We start from the raw sequence: 17,096 nt of genomic DNA on the forward strand, positions 1-17,096 counted from the left end.
TTGCCATTCCCCAAACACTTACTGAGTACATACTATTCAACAGGGATAGTATATAAAGTAGATAAAAACTCTCAACCAAGACCAGCTTGAATCTGAATTTTTCTGCAGTCTCTTTACTCTTTCCATAAACTTGAACAATTCTTAACCTTCTTACATTTCCAGCTTCAGCTTTATTCATACTTCACATGGTTTTCTTGGAGGCCTTATTATGAGATACGGAGCATTAGCATCAAGCCCAATACAAAGTAAGTGCTTGGTTAACCCCAGTTATCACTTCGACGATGATAGCACTGACCATGACCAATTGGCATAAGAAAAGGCCTGCTAAGGCTTCAGGTCATCCAGCCAAGCACTAATCAGGTGCAACCACGCCCACCTTCTTAAAGAAGGAGATAAGATCAAGTATGTCCAGATCGTGGGCCAAAGACACAGGAGGGGCTTGGAGAAAAGAGGACGAAGAAAGCAAGTAAAGGCCAAACTATGGGCTGGGGATGTCACTCAGGGGTAGGGCACTTGCCCAGTATGCCCAAGGCTCTAGGTTCAACCCCCAGCACCACCGAAAAGGAAATAAAGTCAACTTACTGGGATGGTTCAATGCTTGGTAGAAAAAGAACTTCTGATCTTGGGAAACTTGGGGGAACTTCAAGAAGAAACAACAACAAAGACTCTATAAATGTACATAAGCACTAAGAGGATGAAAATGTGCTTGGTGAGCTGGGGTAGAGGGTCCAGAAAAAGAAAGGCTCCTGTCATTTTAGAAGTCGGATGGTGTTCACAGGAAAATGGTTCCTCTTGAAACAGAGCCATCAACAGTGATGACCATGCTCTGGTCAGCCTTCCGCCACGGAGACATCTTATCAGCCTCAGAGGAAGTGTCCCAGGCCCACTGAGATTTCCCCATCAAATCCCCCACCTAGTGGACAACGGCACTTCCACCCCTGGTCACTGAGCTGAAGTGAAACAAGTCCCGGCAGTGACAACAAACACTGTAAGGGCACAATGCAGTGCCAGCTGCCAAGTGAAAATCCAAGAGACAAGGGCTAGGGACAGGCTGTGCTAGAGGGTAGGTGCTGGCAGAGGTGAGGTGCCGACGCCGACACAGAGTGTCACCACAGACAGGGAGCCGGAGCCAGGCGGCAGTGAGTGGCCTGGCAGCCACTAGCCCTGAGAACTAGGCCTGAAGGATGACTGAGGGCGAGTGAAGGCTGCGTCAGGGCCTGACTTCCCAGGACTAGTGGAGGAGACCCCCACCACCGAGAGTGCCTCTCAGAACACGCCTGAGGGCAGTACCATGGCGGGACGTGCACAGGGGACGGCCAGCCTGGGCTGGTGACACTGTGACCAGTATGTCCTGTCCATAAGTGGGCACCTTTTCTTGGACACAGAGTGAGTCTGTCTTCTGGGCCAAAAATCCACGCTCCAAAGTGTCCTGCCCAGACTGACTCCTATCGCCTCCCTGGAAGACGAAAGAAGCCACTATATCTTGTCCTAGGCCACCAATCACTAAACCTAAGCTCCTGGCCCAGAGGGCACGTAGCTCGGCCTCAAGCAAAACTGCTCCTGACAATGGAACTGCCACATGCTCCTCCGACCATGAGCCAGGGCCACACTCCTAGTCACCAGCCAGAGGCCCCTGCTCCAGGGGGCTTTCGGACCGACCCAAACACAGGGACACCAAGTCTTCCTGGGACTCGGGGAGAAACCCAACATGCCTCCTGGCTGAGTGCTCTTAAAATCCTGGCCCTGTCATCAAATGGAAACAATTTCCAGAGATGGAGGGTGGCTGGGCCACGTGAGTCAGAATGAAGACCTCCATGCCCCGTTCCTCAACAGGGCAACCAGGGCTTGTGCCACAGGCCACACTCGGGGAGGGACACAGGGGTCTTGGCCAGAGGCCCTCACAATGCCCATGGACATTACTGATGCTCTCATGGACAGATGTCTCCAGGGCACATAGGATCTGGGCACCAGTGACTCCCGGGGCCGTGCTGACCTCTGCGTGACCACACAAGCTTAGCCCATGTGACTTGAAAACCAAGTCTCTCCCCCGCCCAGGCACAAACTACTACTTCACCCAACTGAGTCAGACCTAGACAGCACAGATCTCAAACATAAGCAGGATGGGGATTCCCAAGCTACTCCAAGTTGAGCTTCTGGTTCCACACTGCTATAGCCTCCCACCCTCTTCAGAGGCCACACCCACAGCCTCCCAGAAGTGGACAACAGCATGGGGCCATTAGGGACAGGTGAAGCAGGGCTCCTCTACTGCAGCAGCAAATGATGAGAGCAGAAGTAGGACTGAGGCTCTCGTCTGAGCGTGGGAAGGGCCTGAGGGCTGTCAAAACCGTACAGTGTACACCATGGTGTGGAGCAGCATTTGGGATACATTTGCCAAATGGTTTCCATAATATGCAGTCATACCAAGGCTATGGTTCCACAAAAGCTGTGACAATGCACACACATCTCTGTGTGGAGGGCCTGGCTGGGGAGTGCTGGCCAGAGTGCCTGGAGGAGGGCAGTCCTGAGCTCCAGGGGTGTTTCGCAGAAGGAAAGTGTTAGAACTACATACTTCTACAGGAATCAGCTCGGACACCCTCCAGGCCTACGCAGGCCTATGCAGAGCCTGGGCTCTGGCACGGGCCTCTGTGGCCAACGTGCTTCTCCACAGGAAGAGGAAGAGCAATAATGCCAGCTTCACCCTGGAGGCTATGGGGCAGTACTCAGAAGGCCCCATGACAGGTATCATGGGTGAAAGGAGCACCGCATGCCCCACACTCTTCCTCTGCAAACTCCAAAGCCTCCTGCGCCAGGCTGAGCATCTAACAAGCAGGTGGGTCCTGCAGCAAGAATGGCCACTCCCTAATTCCCAACAGGAGGGTGTTCAGGGCCACTGTGTGTCAGGCACATTGACAAGCACCACCGCTGACCAGCAGAGGCTGATGACCTCGTCACCACCTGCCAGGTCAGGTGCTTTCTGGGGAGGCTCTGGCAAGCTGAATATGCTTTGGACACAAGCAAAAGTTTCTAAGGGGCAGACACAGCAAAAGCCCCTCTGGACCTTCTGAGTGCCCTGCATCACCAGAGGCCAGGAGAACAGAGGCCACAAGTGGCTGTGACACTGAGATAAGCCCAGAGTTCTCCGGTCCACATCTCAGAGAGGGCCTCTCCTGCCAGCGAGAAAGCCCTGTTCCTGGGGCCTCCCACCCTGCAGGCAGCAAGACCACCCAGTACAAGAACCACCTTTCTGCCCCAAAAGGCACAGAGCCTCTGTCCACATCCAAATGGCCTGGGATGCCTGCCAGATGGAGACCTAAGCATGCTGGGGACGCCATCTAGACTCACCAAGCAGCAAGACCAGAGTGGGCCTTGGCTCAAGTCTACAGGGTGGGATCTGGGTGGGTCTCTTCAGCTTGGCCTAAATTTGTTCATGATAAACTAGGGCAGATCAGCTCATCACTTCCCTCCATAGTGCTGCTGAGCAAAAGACAGGCATGCGTAAGAGTGAAACACTTAGTAACCATGCCTGGCACCCCACAAGAAGCCAGTCAGTGGCCAGCATCACTAGTGTTTTCATCATCAGCAACCCTGCAGGGTGGTCATTCGCTTACAGAACATGGGACCCACAGCGGGGGCTCCCTACCTGACAGGGTCACCCAGCACCCCTCCTTCACAGCCTTTACAGCTCAAAAGGCAGGGAAGCATCTTGGTTCTCTGAACCCACATCCACCTCCATCCCCAATCTCCATTACCACCAACCCCAGGGAGGCCCTGGAGTCCTCAGAAGTTAAGCCTGATACCCACTTCCCCTGGTGTTCACTTAAATACACACACTGTGCTTGGCAAACTCTCCACTCCACGGCAAATGCTGTCAGGCCTTTAAGCATCACTCACCTGCCGGCACCCTCCTCTGTCCACTTCCTGTTCTTTCTAGTTAGTTGAGAGCTAGATCAACAACCCCTTCCCCTGCTGCAGAATGACATGGGCAGACCATAGGACTGCAGACTTGATGTCTAGCACAGGTCACCCCTGCAGAGGCCCCTACCTGTCCACTCCCATCTCAGTCCCTGCACCTGCTGCCCCCTGGAGTTTCTTCTTCCATAGTTTCTCCATCTCAATCTTAGGCATCTATCAAAGGCCTTTGCTGAAGTCTTTCCTTGTGCACTGCACTGAGCCATTTCACCTACATCATCTGCACTAATCTCCTCCCGCTCCCTTAGCTGGGAATCAGTCCCAAAGCTTACCTGCTCCTTTTCCGAGCACCCACTGAATGGATCTTCTCCACCTGGCCAAACCCCAGCAGAGAGAAAGCTCCTGGACACCACTGACATTGGACCAAAACCTGCAGCCCCTGGTCCCCACTAAACTAAGCAGTATGTCTACTTGTATTCTCTATTCATTTCTGGGCAAGATAAATGGAAATCCTGCAGGCCCACATTTGCCACCATAACTATTCTGTCTCCAAATGCCAACAGCACGCGTAACTCCATTACCACCAGGATTTGCTAACTTGCTGTCTGTCACAGCCCGTGTCCCATGGGGCTCATCTGATGTGTCCACTGAGGGTCTGAACTTTTCAAGGACCCCAGACAAGCTTTAGAATGCTTTCTTTCTCCCCGCTAAAACTACGCTGTACGCAGCACTGAGTCAGTACATGCTGACTGGTTAAGCTTACTAGAGGAAGCCTCCCCCAAGTCCCGGGCAAACACACTAGAAATGGGCTCGCTTGATCCGAGCCCCTTCGCCGCCCACACTGGGCCTCTGTGAGGCTTCTGCTACTCTCTCTTTCCTTTGATCTGTACTTATCAAACGTACATCCACTCTCCCAATTCCAGCTTCTAGAAAGGGTCCCCCAGCAGTTTTAAAGGGGCAAGTAACCTACGGTGCCACAGACACAGCACTCTTCCCCCCTCTTTGGCTGGAGGGCACTAATGGCAGCTTACTCTGGGCTGAAAACAGGGACCCCAACTAGGAGCCCTGGAGGGCTTTTACGTGGGTTGTTTCCCTGTGGCCTCACATGAGGCACGAAAGGAGACAAATCAGTTAACCCATCCCAGGGATGGAAACACTGCTACTGCACAGGTTCGCCCTCTCCCGGCAAGTCCAAGACCCCTGGCTACAAACTACAGGTTTGGCTAAGAAAAGAGCACAACACTGTGCTTCCCTGTCCATATGGTAGCTGAAGAGGAGAAAGGGAGGCACCCCACGGGCTCGGGAGGTGGGAGGAGAGACGAGGCGTGCGTGCCGTCAGTGCCTCCCAGCTGGGCTGCAGTTCTTACTGCTGTCATGAACACACACAGGCCCACAGGGAGGCAGCAAACCCCTCCGCCTCGTCAGCTCCCTCCAGACAGAAGCTCACGGTCTCTAACATGGGATAGGAGGAGGTCTAAAGTCCTTCAGAGACTGTTCTAGGTGCTGGCTCTAGTGGCCAGTATCTCCCGATTCTATTACGCACTTCCAACCCCTACGACCCTGCTGGGCACACAGTGTTTGTGGATGTCACTACAGAATCCAGGACATGAGGGAAAAGAGAATCAAAATTAAATGTAAGATATGGTTCATAATCAAAGGCGCTCCTAAAATAGCTTTTGGAGCTGACATGATTTGAGAACAGTTATAAAACAGCCTCACTGCTCGGAAGCTTCTCAGGGGCCTGGACGGCGTCTTACGGCCTCTGCGCCACCACCCACACAGGGCACATCCAGTCATCATCTGCTGGCAAACAGACCAATGAATGCAGCAACAGAAACGTCCGAAGCCAGAGCAGGGCCTCCTTCTAAACACCACTTTCAGGGTCATAAAACGCCAAGGTACTGGTTGACCGCTTCATCCCTCTCTGCTACTCCAGAGTTCGCCCTAGCAGAAAAGCTTCCCAGGGACCCGCTTCCTGGCCACTTGTGACCTCCTTCCCACCTCCACCCCAACACTGGGCTCCTCCCACTTCCCTTTTCTTTCTCACACAGAACCAAGTAACAAGTTAAAGAATGGCAAGAACTCTTTCTGAGTAAACTCTGCTCTCGGCCAAGATGAAAACACGAGCTTCACCCTGGAATATGGCCGTCCTCTCTGTGATCTGTAACCTGCTCAGGTCCAGGAGAGGTTCTGGCCAGCTGACCTGCAGGACACAGGCAGGTCCCGGGGCCTGCAGAAGGGCCGCTCTGGGAGATGTGGCCCAGCAGGAGCACACGGGCCTACAGCTCTTCCCACGGGCCTGACTTCCCCCAAGCCTGCCCTGGGATGTCAGCCCTCAGCTCCACCAGACACGAATGTTGTCCTTGTCCCCGCAGGAGAGCCTTCAGATAAGGCTTAGTCCCCAGCTACCATGCGCTTTGCTTTTTTATTTTCCCAAACAGCAACATCCTCAACACAAACACAGACTTCAACCTTCGTACTTCAAGCCTGTGTGAGGCCCCTCCCTGCACCATGAAGCTGGTGCCATCATGGCGGAGACCAGAGGAACCTGTCCAAGGAGGCACAGCTGGGAGCCGGGCTCCAAGCCCAGGCACTTACCCGCAGCACTGCGCATGACATCCTTCCCCTCAGGAGCCTCCAGCACATGTCCCTCACTGAGGAACCAGGCCATATCGTCACACTTGACAAACCTGTTAGAAGTGGGGACTGGCCATGTTTCCTTCCCCGATCTGCCAAATGTACATACCATTTTTGTGTACTTATTTTTAAGTAAGTTTTTACTATTGACTCATTTAAATGAGATTCAACGTCTGCGTAGCCCCTTCTAGTTTACAAAGTACTTTCACAATAAAGTACCTGATTTCATCCCTCATAGAAATCTTGTTAAATATATGTAAGTATTCTCATTTGTCTCATGACAAACAAAGGCAAAAAGCTAGGTCAGACAGCCAGGGTGGCTCAGCCAGCAAACTGCGTGGGCTCAGGAATGGAGCACAGGCCTTTCAAATGCGAAACCCTACCTTCTGGGCACCTGTGTCACAAGAAGAAAGTGTGCTGGGATGGACAGTAGGCCTCAGGGGTCACAAAGACTCCCCTTAGCGGTGGGGCCTGTAGCAGGTTAATTAATTCCATCTCGTTTGATTTTCTTCATCCATACAGCAGAGCTAATAACTGCAGCCCATCATCACCTGAGGGTTAAGGGAGATAATACTCGCAAAGTGCTTAGCGTGCTGCACAACACACAGTAAACACACAGGAAAGGGCCGCCGGTATCACCACACACCACTTCCCGTAACTGGACATGCCTGTTACAGCAGCCACCAGACACACACTGATGTAGTAGGTGCTCAACACAGGTTGATGAAACTATTTCCTCATATCCCAGGCACTGCATGCCCCCACATCCTGGCCAAGAATCCCAGGACACAGATGTCAAGAATAAGCCCAGTGCCACAGGCAGAGGGTCTGGCCACTTTATGAGGTCACGATGACCAGGGCTGTGTTCTGCCAGGGAGGCCAGACCCAGGCTTCCAACCACAGCAATGAGGAGGACACAGATTTTGCCTTCAAGGCACACGTCTGAGCCAAGCAGAGATGGGCAAGGGTGGGAGTTGTCATGGCTGGCCAGGGACAAAATGGCCACCGGGCCAGGCATGTGGCAGCCGAGCGTGTGGCAGCCAGGCCAGCACAGCATGTCCTCCGGGCGGGGCCACGTCCTCGCCACACTGGGCCTAGCGCCCTCCTCCTCCTCCTCCGGCCGGGGCTCTGCTCCGAGGGCTCAGGAACATGCCTGTCCTTGGTGAGAAGAGCAAATGAAAGCACATGGCCTACTTCCAGCAGCCTCGCTGTTTCTCACTTTCAGATGAAAATAATAAAAACACACACACACATGCAGAGGCTGGGGAGCGAGGGAGGACCCGGCAGCCCGGAGCTGGCACAAGGACTCACGCGGCACCGGCTGTGGTAACCTGGCAACCTGCGGAAGGTATACTGGCCAGGAGGACGCCTCAGACGAATGCCGGGCCGGGAACAGTCGGGTCGCGAGGGAAGGTCACCACACTGGCCTGGCTCCTGTGTCCGGGCTGCGGAGGGGGCAGGGTGCAGATGGGACACTACTGCCCACACAACTCGTGACTCTCAGCCGTGTGTCCCCAACAGCTTCCCACTGTCACCCTGCTAGCTCGCTCTTCTGCAATCCAGTCTAGCTACTTCTATCATTATCTCCTCTGCAATTCCGAACGTCACGTTCCTCTCCTGCTCTGAAACCTGCCACGGCTCCTCCGTGCCTGACCCAGGTATCCCCCTAGCATCTGAGTCCAATCTCCCCTCCAACTTCAGTTTCCCCTTTCACCCCTCTGACCCCCACCTCACTGCTCTTCCACACGCTGCCCTCCTATAGGCCTTTACAGATGGCAAGTCTCTGCCTCAGCCTGCACCCCAAGTTCCTTTAACATGCTTTTACTGGACGTCTACCGGGGACCAAGCACTAGGCTGAGCAATGAGACAACAGGAACGTCAGACACAGCCTAAGCTTGCGGGCATAACATGCAAGCCCGACCAGCCCGTCATGCCACACAAGCATGGCAGGCAACAGGCATTGCAAACAGCACTCAGCATGGGCAGGACACTATTTTAAGCCCTTTCTTGTGCCCATTTAACCCTTTCAACAGCCCTCCATAGAGTCAGGACAAATATTATCAGTCCCATTTTACAGAAGAGGGGGCTGAGGCAGAACAAAGGCCAGGCACAACTTACTCAAAATCACCCTCAGAGAGGCCTGAGCATCCATGCTGCTGCAGCACCATTCACAACGGACAAGCCAGGGAATCAACCTAGGTGTCTATAAATGGATAAAAAGATAGGTAAAGAAAATGCAGTATATAAACACATTGGAATACTATTCAGCCCTTAAAAAGAATGAAACCCTGAAATTTTCAGCAACATGGATGGAGCTGGAGATCACTGTGCTTAAGTAAAATAAGCCAGGAACAGAAAAACAAGTACTGTGTGTTCTCACTGTACCTGGATGCTAACAATGCTGGCGGCAGCAGAGAACAGAAGAGCCGCTGACAGGGTTTGGGAAGGGTGCCGCGAAGGGAGTTATGGAGAGAGTGGACGAGGAGCAGCAGGTGCAGGTGGATGGGGAGGGTGACTGCTAATGTCCCACAGCACCGCAGGACAGCAAAGGTCTACAACCATGTATTGCTTATTTCGAAATAGCTAAGAGTTCACATTCTCGACATACAGAGATGGGAAATGACTAAGGAGGGGGAAATGCCCTCCAAATTTCCCGATATGATCCTTGCACACTGTATCCTACAGAGGCAAACAGATATTACATTCAGCCCCCGATTTATGCATGAGCTCCGTTCCCAGAAAGTGTTCCTCAGTCGAGCTCGCTCCTATCCAACAAAGTGAGTGTCACACAGCACACCTGTGAAAGTTCGCAACTTGAATGCTCCTAAGGTGGGGACTTACTGCAGATGCCAATTTAAAAATAAAAATAAATGGCCCCAAGTGAAGGACAGATTTCCACAGACTGGGCACTTCTGGGAGACAGGCTGGTGACAGTGCTGAGGCTCAACAGGGCGGCCAGATGTGGCCATGCTCACAATAAAGCCAAACCCTGAACGGCCACCGCCATGGCACCTTCTCTCTCCTTCCTGCGATATTGTCCTGGGTGTTGGGCTCCCCAAAAGGAAAAGCTGCTGCAGGTGGGAGGTGAAATGTCACCAAAGGCTTCCCGCCCTCACTCTAAGACAGCAGGCAGAAGGTCGGGACGCGTGCATGAGCGACCGCCAACTGTCAGTGTGACAAATTCCGTGAATCCCCTCAACATCTCCATTTCCCCCGGGCCACTAGGGAAAGAATCAGCCCCAGAACCCTGTCTCTGGCACCAGCTGGGAACAGCACCTCTGGGTGTCTTGCACGGCCCCCTTCTTCTGTCCCTGGGCAGCTGTGACCCTCGGCATGGCTAGGAGAGCCATACTCTGCGGTGAGCGAGGCAGCCTCCCATAGCAGGCCTGGGCAGAGAGGGTGCTGGCCATCAACTATGTCACATGCGGTCTTTGGGTCACTGGGCATGTCTGCCTGGCTGTTCCTCCTGGCCCACCATGGATGGTGCGGGGCAGCTTCAGGGTTGTGCACAGCAGCACAGGGTGAGGGAGCCTGGCCTCCAGCCCAACCCACCTGTCTCCTCCTCCTCCCATCACAGCGAAGTCCCACCAGGGAGTCCTTGTGCCCCTCTCAGCCGCCAGACACTTCCAGCTTGTCACAGCCCCTCCCGGGGTCACCATTCCACTCTGCCCAAGCAGGCAGCCTCTTCCTTCTGCTCCCCACAGTCACACAGGGCTCTCCCCAAACCTGGCTGGGATATGAACTCAACAAGGACAGGGCTTGCTGTTTTGTAAGCTTTAGAGTTTTAGCCCCTGGACTACTGCCTGGCATATAGCTGGGACTCAATAAATGCCTACAGAATGCACGCACTACCACCTCCACTTGACAGATAAGGAAAGTTGAGTACATTTCCCAAGGACATAAAGCCAATACATTCGGCGAGCCAAGATTCAAAGTCCAGACTTCCCAGGTACGGGAACCACTACACCACACGGACATTCACACTGCTATTCACTGAGTGCCCGACCCAGGCAGGATGCTCAGGAGCACGAGAAAGGTGAACCCATGATCAGAAATCTTTGCGAGAAGCAAGGATGGTGGTACATGCCTGTAATCCCAGAAATCTGGGATGCTGAGGCAGGAAGATCACAAGATTGAGCATAACTTCGTGATTTTTAACGAGACCCTGTGTCAAAGTAAAAAGTAAATAAAGGGCTAGGGACGTAGCTCAGTGCAAAGGCCCTAGGTTCAACCCCCAGCACCAAGCAAAACAAAACAAAACAAACTCTTACTAGAGACCTATTACATACCAGGCACTAGGGGACATGAACCCACAGTTCTTCTTTAATGGTTTTGTGTGTGCAGGTGTATGCATGTGTGCATCCATGTATTATACACATAAATGTACATGTAAGCACATGCTACATACATACACTCATGTCACGTGTTCAAACATCCTGTGAAAGTCCTTAGGCTCATCACTAGACACAGTACGAGTAGTCAATGATTGAAACAGTTAATAAAGCAACAGGAACTTAGAAGGGGCAGAAATCATTAGAGGCAAAGAGAGAATGCAGGGGGCAGCAGCTCAGGGAGGCTCTGAAGAATTTATAGCCTTCAATAAGAATGGAAGGACCAAAGCAAGCCTGGGAGCAGGAGCCCCGTGCCAAAAGACACCAAGCAGAACCGTGTGGGCTCTGGGAACAGTCTGTAGAGACCGCCCTCTTTTTTTCTTTTCTTGCTTGCTTTCTTTTTTGTTCTTGAAAATTTGCACATCTGTCTGGTTTTTTTACACATCTTTTTTTATCTGTCTCATATTCTGCACCTATCTATAATATTATTCAAAGAAAAATGTCCCACTACATTTTAAAAAAAATTTCTCTTTTCAAAACTACTACCCAAACTCAGTCTCTTCACACAGAGGAGATGCTGGCACTGCCCAAGGTCCAGAGCTAGCAGTACAGAGCTGGGACACACCTCAGGCATCCGTCCTCTGGGCACCCTGGGTCATCCGGGTCACTGTTCAATGTCATGGGGGGGCAGAGAATGCGGGCAGCTGCAGAGACAGAGCACAAGTGGGCCAGGCACAGCACTCTCACCTGCAAAGCCCAGGCTCCTCCACCGTGTCCACTTCAGCCAGGACAGAACTCAGGACCCTTGGGCCTCTGCAGCCAACCTCGGCCTGTGCAAAGGTGGTAGTGCAGCTTCTCGGGCTGGAAGTTACGCGCTGTTTGTTGGTTTTTCCTGCTTGGCTTGTTTTGACACGCGGTGGAGGCTAATCCTCCTGGCAAACTCCAGCAACACAACAGGGCAGCCAGCCCCTCCCCGAAGCAGTGGGGCAGCTGCTCCAACGGGAAAAAACCAGCTGGAGGAGGCCACTGGTCAGCAGTTGACCTCTCTGCTCCAGCCGCACAGGCTCCTACGTGTCCCACAGGGACTGTGTGGCCCTTTAACAGTGTAGATGCTGGAGCCAGACTGACTCAGCCTCTGACTCTGCCTAGAGCCTGATGAGTGGTCTCGGGAAAGACACTACATCTCTCTGGGCTCAGTTTCCTCCCCTGCCAATGGAACATTTACGCTACACTTGTTCTAGGGTTTAAATTGAGTTCGTATGTGGGAAAGCCTTAGAACAGCACTAGGACCTGGCAACCACGTGATGACTCTGGTTGCCTGCAGCTATTTCATTATTTGTAAATGAGGCTCTTAACACCTACTGTATTAGGTGCCAGGCCAGATGAGGCTGGGTATGCAGAGCACCTGCCATGGGCTGGGGTAAACATAGTATCTATGGTGGTTCCAGCACAAGCTGCAGAGACGCTTACCCCCCTGAAGAGCCCTGGATTCCCTCACAGCTGAAGGCCGGTGGGCGAAGCCTTGGGCCATTGAACCCTGGCCTCTCAGCTCTCAGCTTTGGATCCTGCTCTGGTGGGTGACCCGACTGGGTCCTTGCACTGCATTTTCCTGTCCCACATGCTTGGGTCCTTCATGGCCACCCTGTGGGAGTGCTCTTGCTATTTTCCTCTAGATAAGGAGCTCCTGGGTATCCTGGATTTGGGGGAGGTAGGTGAACACGATCTATAGAAGTCATTTCTCATTATTTCCTTGAGATCTGGTGCCACCTTGGGTGCATCCCTAAGAATCTTACCGTGTTGCTTTGTGAGAAGCAGACACACATGAGAGTACAGATTTCTGCCTGGCCACAGGCCAGGGTGCCAGGAGCCCAGTATTTGTGCAGGAAGCTGTGGCTGATGGGCTGGGGAGGGATGAGGCTCTCCAGCCCCTGTCTTCAGCCCAGAGCTCCCAGGTGTTGCAGAAAGAGAGCCCTGTGGACTCAACAGGCCTAGAACAGCCCAGGCTCAACCCTTACTTCTTCATCTCAAACTTTTCATCTCCAGCACATGTCATTTTCTCACTGCTTCTTCCACTTGCAGTGTCCTTCTCTCTCTCTTCGCAATTCAGAGTCCAACTGTGTTTCAAGTCCACGCTCATGCTCAAGTTCCTGACCTCCCGAAGCCTCAGAACAATCCATGCTGATCAGTCTTGTCCCTACCACTGCACCTGTGGCTAGCGCTTGTGCTGCCCGAGTGCCCAGGCTGAACCACTCTGGCTATGTCAGTGTTTCCCCTAACTCTGGTTTATGACTTGGACCATCATCACCTCACAAGAATTTCTTTCGGAGGTCAGGAACAATGTCAGACACACAAGCGCAAGTCCTGGCCCCACATCGGTGTGCCCACTCCAGTGATCTTCCCCAGACCTCATCCTTCTTTATTCTAGATGAGACATCCCTCATCACTCCCCTTTGAGACCCTTATCCCCTCTTACGTAGATGGTATGATCTAGAGACCACCTTTCCTGTCACTGTCACGTCTGCTTCCATCTGTGCTGACTCTGGACCCCCGCTTCTATTGCTCCACCTTGTCCTAGGAGCACCATCACCCTCCATGGCTTCCCATGCATCTCTGGAGGGGTCTCCTAACCTGCAGCGGAGCCATCTTGGCATAGTTGTTGAACCGTCTTTCACATACCACTCTAAAATTGATTCCACAATTATTTGTTGAATTCCTAGGAAATCCATGAGCTGCTGCAGTCTTCAGTGAGCAAATTGGTTATATAAAACCAGTTATATATTCCTCGCCAAGAAGCCACAGACAGGCGAACACATAAGCAAAGCGTGGTACATCCATACAATGGATGATTATTCAGCCCTTAAAAGAAAAGGAAATTCTGACACCACAGATGAGCCTGCATGACATTATGCTCAGTGAAAATAGGCCAACGACCTGTATGATACGATGCTATGACATGAGGTTCCTGGGGGAGTCAAACTCCAGACACAAGCAGAGCGGTGGTTGTCCGTGGCTGGGGTAGGGGAACAATGGAAGGCAAGTCACTGTTCTATAAAATGAAAAGGGTCTTGGAGGTTTCAGCACCGTATGAAGTACTTCGTCTACTGAATTATAATACACCAGAAACTGGAAAGACAGTAAATTTGATGGTATGTGTAGTTTACCTTCATAAAAATAATTTTTAGTCCTGACCTGTGTATCCTTTTCTTCATATTATGCTTCAGTAAAAATGAAGGCACTGTTGTCTTCATGGAACGTACATTCTAGAATCTAGACTGCAGGCCTCCTGTCAGGGTCTTCCTTACATCCCTTCACCAGAACAGCCAACCTCCAGGCTGGTACAGTGGTCACCGGGCTGTTCCTCCTCCCCTACGCCGCATCGAAACTTCACCTGCGCTTTAAGGCCTGCACCGCAGCGTCCTCCCTGCCCTGTTCCACGATTCCCAGTACCTCTGCCTTCTGCGGGAAACAGGCAGAGGCAGGAAAAGCTCTTCGGTGCTTGGCCCAAGGCTGGGCCTGTGCTTGCTGAACAACCTCGTGTAAGCTTCGGCTTCCTCACCTGTCAAGACATTCCCAAAGGTGCTTGCTGGCTCCAGCAGGGAAGAAGTGTCTGGCCCAGTCTGGTGTATTCCTCCGGGCACTGTGAACTGCCTGAAAAGAAAGGCCTCTTTCAGGAGAGGAACCCAGCCCAGGCCACGGCTCCCTGCAAGCATTCCTTGGCTCTCTCTCCAGCCGCCCTAAACATTCACTGCTTGCAACCTTGTGACTCTGGATTACCTGACCTTGAATCCTGCCAACCCTGCACTCCTGCTGAGACCTCTTCTGACCCAACTGCCCGTAACTGGGGCAGCCTTGCCTGCTGTTACCAGGCCTCCCTGTGGCTGTACAACCAGGGTGCTGCCAGCTCAATCTGAATATCCTTGAACATCACTGCAGCCCCTACTGATGTGCCTTCCTTGGCCCTACTCCTGCCAGTGTCCTCTGAGCTTCCCCAGTCTGCTCAAAGGAGTACAACTGGTGGTGATTGATTCATTCATTCTACAAACGTTCACTGTCAGAGACAGGTACTGTTCCAGGCAGACACAGCCATATGAAAACAACTGCTTCCCCTACCAGCATATTGCACTGCCAGGACAAACTTCCCTACTGGACAGAGACTACCTAATTCACCACTGTCAAATTATTTCATTCGACAGGTACTTACTGAACCCTTAATGCGAGCCAGGCACTATTTTAGGCACTGTCATAAAACAGCAGTTTTGGAAGTACAACTTTCTATGTAGTACAATGATTAACAGCATGGGCTCTGTGAGAAGGGAGGGAAAAGGAGAGGAGGGAGAAAGAAAAGCGATCAAGATATGATACGTGCAGATACCACATCCCCAGGAGGAATGTGTTCTTTATGTATCACAAACATATACTACTAAAAGGTAAATTAATGAAAGCCTGGATTTCAGCTGTGTGACCCTAGGCAATTACAAAACTTCTACAAGTCTCAGCTTCCTAACTTGAAAACGAGGATAATGACAGCAAGAATAAATGAGACCGTCCATGTAAAATGCCTACAGCCCTGTCTGGCACAGAGTTCCTGCTGGAGTAGTTTTTATTTTGTCGTGATACCACAGGTGCCAGCACTTAATATGCCAAGAACTTCAAGAAATGCTGCCTCACCCCACATAACCAATGTCCCGATTTTCTTGGTAGATGATATTGATAAATGTGGCTCTAACTTCATCACCAACAAAGATTTATGCAGAGTACCAGATGCAGTATGATCAAAAATAAGGGCAATGTTTAAATTTTTACATTTTTTTTACAGGGCTGGGGATATAGTTCAGTGGCACAAGCGCCTGCCCGGCAAGCACAAGGTCCTGAGTTCGCTTCTTGGTACCAAAACAAAAAAAAAAAACACTTTTTTTTACAATAAAAAGACACACTGCCATTAAACCCCCCCAAAATACTACCCTTAGCTTCAAACATGCTTATCCCATCATTCTTGCCACTTTCTGAAGCAGTTCTTGAAGTCCTTGTCTGTGCTGTGATGGCTACGTTGAAGTCCTGAATCAATTTTAAATGTTTACATTTCACAATCATTTTGACTTTGAGGAAGAGCCAGAAGTCACACAGTGCCAGATCCGGTGAAGCAGGAAGGCACTGGACTGTGTTTATGAGCCTGCCTTTCCTCTGGCTGGCACTCAGCAGCAGCATTCACCATATTTTTATCACGAAAGACACAAAAGAGGACTCCCAGAACTACTTCAGAAAGTGCAAGAACAACAAGTATATTTGAAGCAAGGGGGAGTATTTTGAGAGGAGTCAATGGTAATGTGTCTTTCACTATAATAAACATTTGTGACAAAATATGGAGAACTTGCCATAAACCACGGACAGTGTCATTAAAATGTACATTTAGACCACAGTATATTATTCCATTGCTATCAAAACAGGTACAATGAAACGGGTACAATAAAAAAGGAAGACAGTATCAATACTAAGTATCTCACAGTTATCAATACTTGTCCAAGTATCTGACAGTATCGAATACTGGTAAGCACTGGTGGCAATCAGAATTTTCCTACTTTATTAGTGGGAGGGTAACTGGTACAATCACTCTGGCACTATCTTAGTAAAACTCTGATCCAGCAATCCCATTAAATACACACCCAACAGAAGTGTATATCCATACTGTGTGTATTTATATTCATAGCTATGTATGTTTTCCTAGTCATAAAAACATACAGACCATATGATCATATAGACCATAACAACGTGTTGGTCAGTGACAGACCACAATATACAACAGTGATCTTGTAAGACTCTATTGCCTAGGGAAACTGCAGCTCTCTTGGCTTTATAGGTCTAACCTACGACGATTGCAAAGCAACAGAATCTCCTAGCAATGCGCCTCTCAGAACAAACCCCTGCAGTTAAACAACACCTACCTATATGTGTATACGCATACATACATGAGTCTGTGTGTGTATATATATGTGCATCTGTTTATTCACCAAAAGACATGTACAAACACAGCAGCATTGTTTGTAACGGCCAAAACCTGCCCAGCCCAAACATCCACCAGCAGTAAGCAGGGTAGTAAGTAGTGATCTATTTATAATATAGAATACTACATTGCATGGAGAATGGAAAACTAAAACAGCACAAAACATGGATAAATATCACAAACAAGATGAGTAAAAGAGGTCAGACTACAGATGAGACACA

Source organism: Chinchilla lanigera, unplaced genomic scaffold (genome assembly GCF_000276665.1).
Source record: "Chinchilla lanigera isolate Chin_1 unplaced genomic scaffold, ChiLan1.0 scaffold00005, whole genome shotgun sequence".
NCBI lineage: Eukaryota > Metazoa > Chordata > Mammalia > Rodentia > Chinchillidae > Chinchilla > Chinchilla lanigera.